At 39.1% G+C, this 16,274-nt stretch overlaps 1 protein-coding gene across 7 annotated transcripts in view; it reads left to right on the top strand.

The window, feature by feature from the left end:
* The window catches only part of SGMS1 (sphingomyelin synthase 1), a 204,058-nt gene that overhangs the window by 95,054 nt on the left and 92,730 nt on the right, over positions 1-16,274 (top strand). The window lies entirely within an intron of this gene.

The raw sequence follows: 16,274 nt of genomic DNA, 5'->3' as shown, positions 1-16,274 counted from the left end.
ACATGTAGCTTGGTAAGGTTCGTAGCTTGGGTCAAGAAAAACTGTTCTCAAAAATGCTGCTGTAATCCCAGCATTAGAAACTCAAGTGAACTATATAACTTTGAACCTGATCTTGTACGTGTTGAAGTTAATGGTTGGCTATGCCCTTGACTTGAATGGGAGCAGCAGCAGCGTTTTTATTCATTAATGTTCCAGTTCAACAAGGTACTAAACGTTGAAGTCAATGGGACTACTCAAGTGTTTAAAGCTAGGCATGTGCTTAAGAGACTTGCTGACTTTGGGCCTAAGAAAATGTTTAACCACTCGATGGTAGGATGTTTAGGTGACACAATACTCCTGAGTTTTGACGCCTGGTTATGTTGCTGTGGTTGACTTCGGCATAGAAGGGACAAATAGTAATTTTTAATATTTACAGAAATTATAGAGGGTTCTGTTCATATCGGGTTAAACCAGGATGGAGAAGACTGGCTAAAACAAGTGTACAAAGCTGTAATTGGAAAACTGTATTTAATAATCAGCTTCCTAGTCTCACACTTCAGAAGGGGTTACAATGGAAGTTTTCTCAGGTTAGTATTTGAATTGATTAGGTAATTAGATTTGGTTTGTGAATCAAGGCAGGTATACGCTTTGTATTTTAGAGTGGTTACTGTGTAGTTTTTAAACATGTTTTTAGCCACAGAGTTACAAGCAGTGTATTATAAATTTGATGCAAATGAAAAATTATTTCCTAGTTTGTGACAATATGAAAAGCTCTTTCATTGTCCAAGTCCTTGGCTTTGCTAGCAGGTGATATGGGTGCCTGCAGATGTTGACCCATGTGAAACACACTGGTTTTCTTCACATTCTAAAACCAGCAAGAATTTAGATTCCAGAGCAGGTTAGCTGCAAACAGAAAGTCCTCTGATCTGTATTTCTAATCTGCATCAGATGAGTAAAGTTTATAGAAAACATGGACTAGAAGGCCAGTGGGAGGCAAGGAACCTATAAACTCTTTAGTTTTGCTCTCTGCTCTGCCCCATAAATATTGTGACCATGGGCAAGTCACTCAGTTTTTGTGTTCCCCATCTGTAAAAATTGGAGTAATATTATATATAGGTGTACATCAGAGGGTTATTGTCGGTTAATTATTTAACTTTTTATACAGCTTTAAAACCAGAAAATCCTTAGTTCTGTCTGTTACTTCAGGCTTTCTCAGTCCTATTTTGCCATATGGGGGTGGAAAGGTAGATAGTAGAAGCCTTTCTTATTGCTGCAACATAAACCATCAATATTTTTATAAAGTAGGTCTTTTGAATGGAGAAATATGGCTGACTGGATGCTGTTTAACCTCTGACTGTTGGATGTAACTGCACCATTGTTTACCAAATATTTTGAGTTATGTTAAGTTAGTATAGCGTTTACTCTACAGTATAACTGGCACTTTTCTCTGCCTCATGGTCCTTGCATGTGCACATGCTATGGGACATACTCTGCCCTTGGTCGAGTCAATGTGGCTCCCTGTTATTTCTATGAGAAGTACATGCGTGAATCTGAGTGTGTGCATGTGCCATTTGTCCCTAGTGTAGGGATATCTAATATTACTGTATCCCTCATCACATATTCTGAAAATTAAATGACAATAAGCACTATTACTTACTCTGATCACCAATAATCATGTGCTGTACTGTGGTTGCATTTATTATTTTTATTACCCTGTTCACATTTATTGTAAATGTTATTCCACCTCTAATCTTTGTTTTTTACTTTGCCTTTCAGACTGTAAGTTCTCAGGGCAGGGCCTGTCTTTTGACATGTCTGAACAGCATCTATAAGTAGTGTATTTTGGGTATTAATATTTTAACATTTTGCTTTGTCAGATTCTGTCTTTTCATGTGCTACTAAAATACGGTGACAATGAAGGGCAAACTAGGGTGGATTTGATTTAAATCATGATTTAAATCAGTAGTCAGGAAGACTCGATTTAATCATGGATAGCTACATAAAAGTGCACTTTTATGTAGAAATCCATTATTAAATCGAGTCTTCCTGACTAGTGATTTATTTAGTTGTTATACTAGTGATTTGTTGGTTGTTATAACCTTAATACGTATTCTTCACATCTCAGAGGTAATTGTAAGTTTCATTTTTAGAAGGTACACACTATACATTTTTAAAGTGATTTATTTTGAAAAGTTTTCCAATTAGTTTTACAGCTATATCAGAAAATGAATGATTGTTCGGTTATTTCATTTACCAACGGTAATTGAAGCAGATATTTATGAAGTCATTGGGAGGTGAACTATCTCCAGTTCAACAGGTTAATCATTAATATTTGGAGGATTTTTTTGCCATGCCTCTTGGAGGAGAACATCACCAGACAGACATTTAAATCGTTTTATTTAACTAAAACAACAACATTATGTATTCTGGATTTTTTTCTTCAACAGCAAACATATAATATTTTAACAAAACAAGCATATGAATTTTTGAATTTAGTTAAACATTCAAGTTTTTTAAAATCAGGTTTGTTTTTGTTAAAATTGTTTAACTAAAATAGAGGAAATATTTTTAAAAACAAAACAAAAATTAAATAGACTATGTCAGCCAGGTCAACATGAGAAACATAAAATATTAGCTTCTGCAGCTAACTCAGTCATCTTCACCTTCATTTTCCTGTTTGTTCATAATCTGGAAAAAAAAACAAGCTTTCCTGCTTTTTCCCAGACGGTTTCTCAATTTGGAATGAATTAGTCCAAAGGAAGAAAATATTCTTTCTATACTGGCAGAAGATAGCAACTGCTGTTAAAAGTGAGATTATCACTTCAGCAGTCTCTGAATCCGAGTGTTTAAGTGACTTCCACCAGTTCACTGGTGTGACTTTCTTTAAAACATCATCAGCAAATGTATATTTCTTGAATGGTTCCCCCTTAGTTCTGAAATTTATTATAGTTGTCATTATGGAGGGATGATTGCTGGGTGTCCATGTCATAGCCAACTCCTCTTTCGCAGTTAAGGTTTGACCCTGATGCCGAGTATTGAGAATATTTGCAAGAAAATGACCTGGAGTTAGTACTTGTCCCATTCGTTTTTTTAATGCTTGTAATTGAACTCTGTCATTGCATATTTCTCTTTTTAAGAACTCACTCCAAATTTCAACAGCATCAGCAATAAAACAGCTATTTCCCTTCATTTTGTTCAAGGCTACAGAAACAGGCTTCAGGGTACTCGACATGTGTTCTTAAGCCCAATGTTGAGAACTTTGGCTGTGACAGTGCCATCTATTTTTTCACGATTTTGTTCACAAACTGTCATCAGATTAGGCCAGTTCTTGATATTGTGCTCAAAACAGTCCACTACTGAGTTGCATCACACATCTTGTGGGAGAGTTAGCTTGGTTCCTCCCACTTTTTTCAGAGCAGCTGCTGCAAAGTGGTTGTTACAGAAGTATTTTGCAACTTCAACAACATTAGCCTTTATTTCTGGAACACTGAAGTCTTTGGCTAGGAGGTGCATCAAATGAGCACTGCAACCGTATGTTACTAGCTTGGGACTCTCTTCTAAATAATTTCTTCTCATCTTTGATGCATTTGCAACATTGTCTGTGACCAAGTTGCATACTAGACATTTGAATTTTTTTTCAGTTTGTTATACTTTTTACTGCTGCTTCTTGTAAGTATTCTGCTGTGTGTGCATTTGTTTCTGTAAGGAAGACATTCCCTTCTTCTGTTAAAGTGGCAAAGAGTCCTGTGGCACCTTATAGACTAACAGACGTATAGGAGCATAAGCTTTCGTGGGTGAATACGCACTTCGTCAGATGCATGTAGTGGAAATTTCCAGAGGCAGGTATAAATATGCAAGCAAGAATTAGGCTAGGGATAACAAGGTTAGTTCAGTCAGGGAGGATGAGGCCCTCTTCTAGCAGTTGAGATGTGAACACCAAGGGAGGAGAAACTGCTTCTGTAGTTGTAGTCATTCACAGTCTTTGTTTAATCCTGAGCTGATAGTGTCAAATTTGCAAATGAACTGAAGCTCAGCAGTTTCTCTTTGAAGTCCTGTCCTGAAGTTTTTTTGCTGCAGGATGGCTACCTTTAAATCTGCTATTGTGTGTCCAGGGAGATTGAAGTGTTCTCTTACAGGTTTTTGTATATTGCCATTTCTAATATCTGATTTGTGTCCATTTATCCTTTTACATAGGGACTGTCCAGTTTGGCCGATGTACATAGCAGAGGGACATTGCTGGCACATGATGGCGTATATTACATTGGTGGATGTGCAGGTGAATGAACCAGTGATGGTGTGGCTGATCTGGTTAGGTCCTGTGAGGGTGTCACTGGTGTAGATATGTGGGCAGAGTTGGCATCGAGGTTTGTTGCATGGATTGGTTCCTCAGTTAGAGTTACTATGGCAGTGTGTATTTGCTGGTGAGAATATGCTTCAGATTGGCGGGTTGTCTGTGGGCGAGGACTGACCTGCCTCCCAAGGCCTGTGAAAGTGAGGGATCGTTGTCCAGGATGGGTTGTAGATCACTGATGATGCGTTGGAGAGGTTTTAGCTGAGGATTGTATGTGATGGCCAGTGGAATTCTGTTGGTTTCTTTCTTGGGCTTGTCTCACAGCAGGAGGCTTGTGGGTAAATGTCTGGCTCTGTTGTTCTGTTTCCTTATTTCCTCATGCAGGTATTGTCGTTTTGAGAATGCTTGGTGAAGATCTTGTAGGTGTTGGTCTCTGTCTGAGGGGTTGGAGCAAATGCAGTTGTACCTCAGCACTTGGCTGTAGACAATGGATTGTGTTGTGTGTCCGGGATGGAAGCTGGAGGCATGAAGGTAGGCATAGTGGTCGGTGGGTTTTCGGTATAGGGTGATGTTAACGTGACCGCCACCTATTAGCACCGTGGTGTCTAGGAAGTGGACCTCCGTGTTGGTCCAGGGTGAGGTTGATGGTGGGGTGGAAGCTGTTGAAATCGTGGTGGAATTCTTCCAGCGTTTCCTTCCCATGAGTCCAGATGATGAAGATGTCATCAATGTAGGTTGCATAGGTGGAGAAGGGGCGTGAGTGGACGAGAGCTGAGGAAGCGTTGTTCCAGGTCAGCCATAAAAATGTTGGCATATTGTGGGGCTACTGGTCTGGAGGTATATATTATCACCAAATTTGAAATAATTGTGCATGAGGATAAAGTCACAGAGCTCAGCAACCAGTTGTGCTGTGGCATCATCAGGGATACTGTTCCTGACAACTTGCATTCCATCTGTTTGTGGGATGTTTGTGTAAAGAGCCTCTACATCCATGGTCGCTAGAATGGAGTTTTCTGGAAGATCAGCAATGCATTGTAGTTTTCTCCGGAAATCAGTGATGTCATGGAGATAGCTGGGAGTGCTGGTGGTATAGGATCTGAGTAGAGAGTCCACGTATCTGGACTGTCCTTCAGTGAGAGTGCCAAATGCCTGAGATGATGGGGCGTCCAGGATTTCCGGGTTTGTGGATCTTGGGTAGTAGATAGAATAACCTCGGTCGGGGTTCTAAGTGTAGGTTGATTTGTTCCTGTGTTAGTGTAGGGAGTATCCTGAGTAGATGGTGCAGTTTCTTAGTGTATTCCTCAGTGGGATCTGAGGAAAGTGGCCTGTAGAATTTGGTATTGGAGAATTGTCTGACAGCCTCCTTTTGGTAGTCAGACTTGTTCATGATGACAACAGCACCTCCTTTGTCAGCCTCTTTGATTATAATGTCAGGGTTGTTTCTGAGGCTGTGGATGGTATTGTATTCTGCACGACTTAGGTTATGAGGCAAGCGATGTTGTTTTTCCACAATTTCTGCCTGTGCATGTCGGCGGAAGCATTCTATGTATACGTCCAGACTGTCATTTCGACCCTCAGGAGGAGTCCATGTGACCTTCTTCTTCTTGTGCTGTTGGTGGGAAGATATCTGTGTATCAGTGCGCTGTTCAGTGTTATCTTGAAAGTATTCTTTGAGTCAGAGACAGTGAAAGTAGGCTTCCAGATCACTGCAGAACTGTACCATGTTTGTGGGGGTGGTGGCGCAAAAAGAGAGTCCCCGAGATAGGACAGACTCGTCTGCTGGCTGAGTGTGTAGCTGGGTAGATTGATGATATTGCTGGGTGAGTTAGGGGTACTACTATTGTGGCCCCAGGTGGCAGGTAGGATTTTAGACAGCTTACAGTCCTTTTTCCTTTGTAGAGAGGTGAAGTGTGTAATGTAGATCTCCTGTCTTATTTTAGTAAAGTCAGTTTGTAAGGAAGGTTGGTTATTTATGAGCGTCTCCAAGTTGGAGAGCTCTTTTTTGATGTTTTCCTGTTTGCTGTATAGGATCTGGTGATCAGATGGTTCCTCAGTTTCTTTGATAGTGTGTGGCATAATCTCTCACTTTGCTATCTACATACTGCACAGACCAATGGATTTTTCACCTTCAGTTCATTTGTTATGATGTCCATCCATTTGCATTTGAAAAGGAAGATGATATCTGTCTGTACTTGTGCAAGTTTCTTCATGAGGTTGATGGATTTCCACTCAATAAGACTAAATGCAGTGCCTTGCATGGTGTCAAGTATCAGAGGGGTAGCTGTGTTAGTCTTCTGTTGTCTCACAAGCACATACAAAAGGATCATTGTGGATATTGCGCCACCCATCAAGACTCAGGTTAACAATTTTACCCTCTAGACCAGGGTCGGCAACCTTTCAGAAGTGGTGTGCTGAGTCTTCATTTATTCACTCTAATTTAAGGTTTCGGGTGCCAGTAATACATTTTAACGTTTTTAGAAGGTCTCTTTCTATAAGTCTATAATATATAACTAAACTATTATTGTATGTAAAGTAAATAAGGTTTTAAAAATGTTTAAGGAGCTTCATTTAAAATTAAATTAAAATGCAGAGCCCCGCGGACCGGTGGCCAGGACCCAGGCAGTGTGAGTGCCACTGAAAATCAGCTCGCGTGCCGCCTTTGGCACACATGCCATAGGTTGCCTACCCCTGCTCTAGACCTTTTGCACGCTGCTCAATTTCTCTTTCATACACTTTATCCAGCAATTTGCCTGTGACATCTGCTCTGTAGGGTGGATTGTATCCGGGTCTTAATGACTGCACCATGTTGATGAAGTGTGGGTTCTCAATCATACGGAAAGGAGAGTTTGTTGCATAAACAACCCAAGCAGTTTTTTCATCAATTACACCTCTTTTTGTAATCTATTGGTTCTTATAACAAACTTATCTATGTCTGTTTCTGGATGATAGAGATTTTTTTTCTTTTTACTACAGATGATATATTGTGGTTATGTAATATATATGATGTGACTGAAACACTATCTTTGGCAGATAACTCTGAAACTATAGAAAATGATGGTGATCTTGAAGGTGGATAGTCTTCAGAATCCTGAACGTTGAGGATGGATTCTCCTAAACAAAATAAGTCCATGCAGTTATTTAATTATTATTACCATACTGCTCATTTAGTATTACTCATTACATTCACTGACACTCTTTACTACTTTAAAGGTGAAATTGTAAAAGGAAGATCTGCCTATTTCAGCTATTTATTTTTTTTTAAAACAGCTGCATCTAAAATGATAGTACCATAGAGTAACAACTATAATTTTTGCTCAAACATGAGAATTCAAGAATAGTCCAGAAGCAAGACAGACAGTCCATAAAAAAGTTTACCAACCTGAAGATCCTGCATGTTCAGACATGTTCCTTTCATCATCTTCAACGCAGCTTCCTCCTGAGAAGGAACACTTCTCATGATGTTGTTTCATTCAGGTCTTGCATTTCTTAGTCACACTGTTTGTATTTTGCACGCATGCCTGTTTTACCCGTAGGTAGAGGAACTTCATTAAAATATTCCCAAACTGGGTCTCTTTTACGGCCTGCTGCCATTATAGGTTTTCCCTTCTAGTGAGAGAATGGTATGGTATGGTAGATCTCAAATCAATGAAGGCTACACTGAGAAAGACCTCAAGACTTCTAGAATATGCTGCTGAAACAGTTTCACTTTTGTTTCTACTGCCTGTCCCTCTCTTCTCACATTTACTTCCAGACTTCTTCTCCTTGTCCAGATCTATTCCGTCCCCAATAATCTTCTATTCATTGAAGTTTTTAAAACTTTGCACTTTTAGAGAGAGGTAAGGGATTAACTCTGTGTACCCAAATTTGCAGAGGGACAATAGGGTTGAGGTCTGCTAGTTCTCACCTCTATATATTATTTATTTATTTATTTGAAAACATTTTTGCTGTTAACAAGCATTTTATCTCTGGAGACACAAATCCACAGTCTGAGAACTGCAAAACTAAGCATCTCTGGTAGTATCTTCTAGACTGAGCACTGAGTCCCATTGGGTAGATAGAAAGATTAACCTAAATAATCTATACAGAAGCCCCTGGAACCCCATAAGATTGGGTCCCTAATCCATGAACTATTGGAACTCATTTACAAAACTTTTCTGAAACATGACATGAATATATTATCTCATACTATAGAATTAGAATTTATAATCCCTATTCCACAATGAGATATCTTTGAGCTATAATATATCTTAATTAAAATTATCTTTAGATAGGTTTTTTCCCTCAAAAAGCATTTCATAAAAAAAAAATCCATTTTTTTAATTAAAAAAACAAATCATTGATTTTTATCCACCGTGCTCTGTGCAACTCCAAAAGAGTCAGTGGGGTTGCACAGAGGGTGCATAGACAATAAATTTGGCTAATTCTGTTTTTAACCCTAGCCCAGATCACCCAACACCAGTCACATTCAGTATCTTTTTTGATTTGCATCTGATTCTAGTTCTACTGGAAAGTGCTGGCTCCACATAGATAGTTCCAGATAATAAGAAACTGAGATTCATGTTTGAACACCGATAGACAGTGTAAATAGAACTGAACATTGTCACTTAGGTAATTGTGCTGTGAAGCTATAAAAATGCAGACTAAATCTGAGAAAATAAATATTTAGGTGAGACAGGAACATGGTTAAAAAAGGTAGAAACCATTTTGCAATGTGTTCAGTTCAATTTTTAGTGCTCTTTTGCCAAATTCGTTATTTTAAAATATAAATAAGCATTGCCTGGCATATCAACTGAAGGCACGTAGATTGTTTTCAGTGGAAAACCTGCATTCTACATGAACTCGTTCTGATTGCAGTGCAGTGGTTTTTCAATTTTTGGTTTGCAGTGGCCCACATAAGCACAAATGTGGTACATCTTGGTTCCATTAACCAAGTATAGAATGTCCATAGTGACTTTTTGAAAGTTATTCACAAGTTATGTAAATGCAAGACATGATTTATGTTCTTTAAGCTGCCTCCTGGGAGGAGCTGGGCACATTCTGCTCGCACTGATATTCTGTTAAATGGAATTATAAGGTGTTTAGCACCTCCTAAGGGGTCAGTAACTTGAAAGATCAATTGTTAGCTAGACACCAGGGGCTGATCTCCATTAGACATAAAGGATTGACCCAGCTCTGTTTACCGCTTGCCCCTTAACAACTAGGCCCATAACCCTGTCAAAGAAGGAAATTGAATTGGTTTGTTCTTGAGAAATCCGTGCTGGCTATTACTTATAATTTTTTATCCTCCAGGTGCATGCAAACTGATTGTTTAATAATTTTCTAGGTATCCAAGTTAGGCTGACTGGTTTATAATTCTCCAGGTCTTCTTTGTTTCCCTATTTACTTTTCTGGTACCTCACCCATCCTCCATGAGTTTTGAAAGGTAATTGTTAATGGGTCAGAGATTGCTTTATCTAGTTCCTTAAGTACTGTAGGATGAATTTCATCAGGCCCTGCTGACTTAAGTACATCTAACTTATGTAAATATTCTTTAATATTCTATAATACCTGATGATCGGCTGGCAAGAGCAAACAGGACAAATGCCCAGTTTTGCCAAATGGCCGGGACAGGGCTTAAAAAAGAGACTGTCCTGGCCAAAAGAGGACATATGGTCATCCTACTTTAATATTGCCTCCTTGAGAAACTGCCAGCTCTCCTGAACTCTTTTTCCATTAGATTTTTTTCCCATGACACCTTACCTACCAGTTCTGGGAGTTTGTTAAAATCTACTTTTTTGAAGTTCATAGTCCTTGTTCTGCTGCTCTTACTCCTTCTTTTCCTTAGAATTGTGCGATCTATCATTTCATCATCACTTTCACCCAAATTGCCTTCCACCTTCAGATTTGCTACCAGTTCCTCTCTGTTGGTCAGACTCAGGTCTACAGTGGCTGTCCCCTGGTTCCTTCCTTCACTTTCTGGAGCAAAGAGTTGTCCCCAACACATTCCAAGAACTTACTGGAAATTTTCTGTTTTGCCATATTGCTTTTCCAGCAGAAGTCTGGGTAGTTAAAGTCCCCAATAACTAACCAGCTCTTGTCTTTTGTGTATTTCTGTTGTTTGTTCTAGAAATGCATCATCTACCTCCCCTATCATGGTTTGCTGGTCTATAGTAGACCTCTGCCACGATGTTGCCCCTATTTTTTACACCTTTTATCTTTGCCCACAGACTCTTAATTGGTCTGCCTCCCACTTCCTTCTGAACCTGAGAAAAAGTGCAAAAGAGAAAAAATGTTCTTGATGTATAAAGGAAACGAAAAATGTGCTTGTGTATATAGCAGACAGGGTGTCAGATAATTTTCCTCTAAAAGTAAATTATAAAATCCCCTCTAAAAATAAATAAATAAAAAGTCATCACAGGAGCAGAAGATTAAGATTCCAATCTTGCAAACATTTAACTTCAATGGCAATACTCACATGCTTAAATTTATGCATATTAACTAGTATCTTACTATAGACACAGTCCAATTTTAAATCAGAGAAATTACTTGGCTACTAAGTTGCTTCTTGTGCAGTGGGAGTAATAGTTGCAGAATCTATCCTAGAGCATTACATTTTTAATATTTTTAATTTCTAATATATGTTAAAATGCTCACTTCACCAAAACTTTGAAAGAAGGAAAAACTTTAAAACAACTTTATTCACTACATTTATGATGTCATCAATATACAAAAGCAAACTATGAGATAACGATTCTAAAGGAAACAATAAAAAACATAATTTTGGGGAAAAAACAAATGTATTAAGAGAACATCAAATAGAGATTAGTTACTACGCTGTATGCCTCTTGTGGCACTTAGTAACGAAGATTCAGGAACCATGTGTTCTCTCTGTAAAAGGGAGATCCTCTTTGTTTTGGGATTTATTTCCTGTGAGGAAGAATTGTAACAGAATAGGCCTTGTACATTGTAACCTCTGTATCTTGTGGATTATGACTCCTCTGCCTTTGCTTTCAAGGAGAAGTAAAGGTAATAAGTGCAACCACTCCTTTCTTTCCCATGCTGGGAATGCCATCTTCCAATCTAGAATGAAACTTTGTGTGCCACAGGTCACCATACAAAGTCCCCACTAAGTGGAAATATTTCTTTCAAACATATGATGCTGAACTGAAATGGAGATTTTTCATAAGCTTATTGTTAGCTTCATTATTCTTTGTTAAAACACATCTGAAACGTATCATGGTAGCGCTGAATACCTGTTTTATTTGAAATGCATAATACTTTTTATGTTCTGAAAATGTTTCAAACTGAAACTATGATTCTATGAATGATCGTGAAACTGTAACTGTATAGTATGTTATCCAATACAACTTTATTAATTATCTCTGATAAAGAATCTATGGACGTTATTCTTAAAGTTCCATAATGTAAATTGTGATGTTCGTAATCAGGCTTGTCACAGTTCAGCCAGGATATTCCAAAGAGAAAAAGCCATGCCTGACTAACAACAGCAGAAAAACGTACATCGCGAAAGGCTGCTGTTGTGTGTGTATATATATTCAGCAGGACAATCTTAGATTAGTATTATCTAAAAAAGTTCCTGACTATTAAATTTAATGAGAGATTTTGGGGCAAATTATTTTCTTCACTCACGTGTCTTCACAAAGAGAATGGAAACCAACCTTATCCTCCTAGATGAGTATTTATGGTGGGGCACCCAGCGCGTGTAGAGACCATGTAGACCGCTCTTACAGGGTCATCTACCCTGCAGCTCTAGAGAGGAGTGAGTGGCGCACACAGCACCAGATGAGGATAAAAGAGCGCATGGTCCCTTGGGGACCATTGACAGCTGTGCACTTTAGAGTTAACCCCCAGGCTGCTCTAACTTGCATGGAGGGCCACACACAGAATCAGGGAGCTGAAACTGGCTCTGTGAATCTGGCGTTCCAGTTTTAACTGGAGTGAGCTGTGAAATAGGTGTCTGCGATGCAAATGAATTCTGTCATCCAGAGATAAAATAGAGGGTTGTTAACACATCTGATCAGACTCTCTGCATGAAACAGCCCTGAAGAGATCTCTCCAACCAAAGTAGTAAGAAATTACAGTCTTTAAATCTACCCATCACTAAGCTACACTGCACCATTGAGTGTAAGAGGGATGTATAAAAAAGGTAGTATAAAAAGCATGAAGTTAGTGCACAGATGCCTAGCTAACAGGCCACTACCTTTAAACCTTTTGACTTTAAACTTTTTCCTAGGAAGAAAGAGGACTTATTTCTTAAGGAACCATTGAAAGACTGCACTGTTTTCCTGAAGATGCAATATCATTTCAGAAAACCAACTCCAAGGAAGAAAGCAGCCCATTGAACTCTCTGCTCTCAGCTTTCTGGGTAGTCTTGTGGAGAGACTGAATGTAATAAGCACTTTCAAAAAGCTTAGATTAAGTTAAATATCTTTCTTTAAGAAGGCAGCTGAAATTCAGAGGAAGACCAGTTTACTAATCTAAGAGTAAAAGTGATTACTAGGATTGTTTGGAACATCTCAGAGAGGAATAATACAACTAACAGCAAAGACAGCCTTCTTACGCAGTGATGTAAAGTAAGGATGGGAAAAGACTGAAGCTGTTTGAAAACTGAAGTACATAAGACTTGCTTCAAGAAAAGGAGTACTTGTGGCACCTTAGAGACTAACAAATTTATTTGTTATTTATTTATCTTAAATTATTTATTTATTACTTATAAGCTTTTGTGAGCTACAGCTCACTTCATCGGATGCATGCGGTGGAAAATACAGTGGAGAGATTTATATACACAGACAACATGAAACAATGGGTGTTACCATGCACACTGTAACAAGAGTGATCAGGTAAGGTGAGCTATTACCAGCAAGAGAGTGGGGGGGTGGGGACCTTTTGTAGTGATCATCAAGGTGGGCCATTTCCAGCAGTTGACAAGAATGTGTGAGGAACAGTAGGGGGGGAAATAATTTTACTTTGTGTAATGACCCATCCACTCCCAGTCTTTATTCAAGCCTAATTTAATGGTGTCCAGTTTGCAAATTAATTCCAATTCAGCAGTCTCTCGTTGGAGTCTATTTTTGAAGTTCTTTCGTTGAAGAATTGCAACTTTTAGGTCTGTAATCGAGTGACCAAAGAGATTGACGTGTTCTCCGATTGGTTTTTGAATGTTATAATTCTTGACGTCTGATTTGTGTCCATTTATTCTTTTACGGAGAGACTGTCTAGTTTAGCAATGGCAGAGGGGCATTGTTGGCACATGATGGCATATATCACATTGGTAGATGTGCAGGTGAACGAGCCTCTGATAGTATGGCTGATGTGATTAGGCCCTATGATGGTGTCCCCTGAATAGATATGTGGACACAGTTGGCAACGGGCTTTGTTACAAGGATAAGTTCCTGGGTTAGTGGTTCTGTTGTGTGGTGAGTGGTTGCTGGTGAGTGTTTGCTTCAGGTTGGGGGGCTGTCTGTCAGCAAGGACTGGCCTGTCTCCCAAGATCTGTGGGAGTGATGGGTCGTCCTTCAGGATAGGTTGTAGATCCTTGATGATGTGTTGGAGAGGTTTTAGTTGGGGGCTGAAGGTGATGGGTAGTGGCGTTCTGTTATTTTCTTTGTTGGGCCAGTCCTGTAGTAGGTAACTTCTGGCTCTGTCAGTTTGTTTCTTCACTTCAGCAAGTGGGTATTGTAATTGTAAGAACACTTGATAGAGATCTTGTAGGTGTTTGTCTCTGTCTGAGGGGTTGGAGCAAATGCGGTTGTATTGTAGAGCTTGGCTGTAGATGAGATTTGCTTCGTGTTCAGTCCTTACTTGAGACATGATTTTAGATGTTTATGAAGAGGAAACCAAAACACAAACTGAAGTCAAAGGTTGTGTAGTATCTGTACACTCATACTGTCAAATATTTCTGGATCCATTTGAAGAAAGAAAAAAACTGGTGTTGTGATTCATCTGAGTTTCCAGAAGGGGTTGGATTGTTGGTAGGCAGAATTATCAAAATCTTGTTTTGGACTTGTACATATACAGATATATATACACTAACAAAGCAAATGCATATTTATGTATATAAAGGGAACTTTTAAGTCCACTTTTGTATTGGGGAAAAACTTGACATGAAAGAAAATTCTTGAAATAAATTGACTTTTTAGTTTTGAATTATACCAAGTTAATCAGAGTATAGGAAGGGGAACGGAAACTCTGTTTCCTTTGCACTTCAAGATAGTGACTCATGTGGAGTATGACACAGTATTCCTCTTTTGAACTTTAGTTGCCAAAGCATGAGATGTGTTCTATAGTATGCTGGGAACACCTTTCTTGTATAAATGGTCTGAAAATTAAATCAAATTTTTGGTGGCAACTTCTAATAAAGGCTATATTCTATTGGCATTTTAAATCAGCTGAAGTATTAAATAAATTAAATGGCTTTCCTTTTTTATGTTGTATTTTTTTAAATCTAGCTTCCTTCCTACTTCCCTCAATTTTTCTTTCCCATTCGGCGAACTGATGTTGCAGGAAGGGGGATACATGTTTGGCTCAGAATTGGTTGCAATCTGAAGCTGGATCTCTGCCTTCCTATTTCTTTCCCACCTCTCTTCAAAGAGTCATCTGGATTCACAACATTTACCATGCCGAACATTGTGACTGGAAATAGGCTTACATCAGAATACAGGAATCTGAATACTCCTGAGGTCTGGGAAAGCTGGAATCCAAATTTGAGCTTCATGACATGATTCCATCTCTAATTTTGACATCCAAAGTTTTGGACCTACTATGCGATGTGGGTTTCTCATCTCCTCCTTAGCTCTCTGCCTTGTCTCTAGACTAAACTGAGCCTTTGAAGGTTGGAAGAAGGCCTCTGCCTAGGCCAGGTTCCTAAAAGCTAACTTAAATTCCAGGCTAAGTCTTCTAATGGTGGAGCAGGCCTTTGCCAAGGTTCAACTCCCAAGCTTCACAAAGTCTTTCAGGGCTGGAGTTTCTAAGCAAGCATTTAACCAAGCTCCCAGCCAGAATCAATTAACCATCTCAGTGAGAGACCATTCTGTGATAAGCCCAGTTCTTCAAATACTCCTTCCACATTGCACATCCCATAAACAGTGCTCTGCTCATGCGCTGCTTTTCCCTTTCTTTCCATGCTGTTTTCTCCCTGTTGTTCGTTTGATCGTCTGCTCCTCCTTTCAATACCATGTTATTGTTCATAAAGATGAAGAAATGGTGCCTATCACTCTCTCTCTCTCTCCCTCCCCCCCCCCAACCCCCCCCTGAATCCACTATGGGAGCTGGAGATCTCAGACTTAAAACATTGGAATCAAGTCTGTGCTTTGGTGCAAGACGTGCTTACTCTATTTTGGGACTTTCATGTGTTTCCTAAGTCTCTGAATGTTATTGACTCTAAAGACAGGTCTCTAGACAAGTTTTTTCATGTCATCTAGTGGGACAGGGGAGTTTGAATGGCTTTTTCCACTGATTTTTGTGTACCTTTGGGTAGAATTACAGTAGTTAGTGATCAGGTCTTCACAGGTTCTCGGCTCCTGTAGCTCCCTTTAAGACAAAGGGAGCTGCAAGGGCTCAGCATCTCTGGAAAGCACGTCATTAGTAGTTAGTCCCCAATTTATTTTTACCTGGTACTTGAAGGTTTATAGAATTACAGAAAAATATGTGTGGGATTTGTGTTTCTACCATTTCTCCTTAAAAAGTATCTGTTTCATTCTTTGGATGCTAGTCATATTCCTCCTATACAAGAACTTCTGGTCAAAGCTTTAAGGTCTTGTTAGGGTTCTTTGCAGCCCCCATCTCTTGGTGGATCAGAGAATGTATTTGTTTGACTTTTAAATGGCGGCAATAGAAACAATCAAGGAACTTGCGCAAAACCACCAGAATATTTTAAAGAGAGAATTTTCTATATTCCTTCCTGTGACTCTTTTATAACACCATATTTCCTGATATTGTTTTTGGTTGTGATAGGGAGTAATTAAAGCAACTGAATAAATACATGCTGGATAATTATGCTGGTGCA

This window comes from Lepidochelys olivacea (genome assembly GCF_965140295.1).
Source record: "Lepidochelys olivacea isolate rLepOli2 genome assembly, chromosome: 7".
NCBI classification, from domain to species: domain Eukaryota; kingdom Metazoa; phylum Chordata; order Testudines; family Cheloniidae; genus Lepidochelys; species Lepidochelys olivacea.
This window is presented reverse-complemented; position numbering and strand designations above follow the sequence as displayed.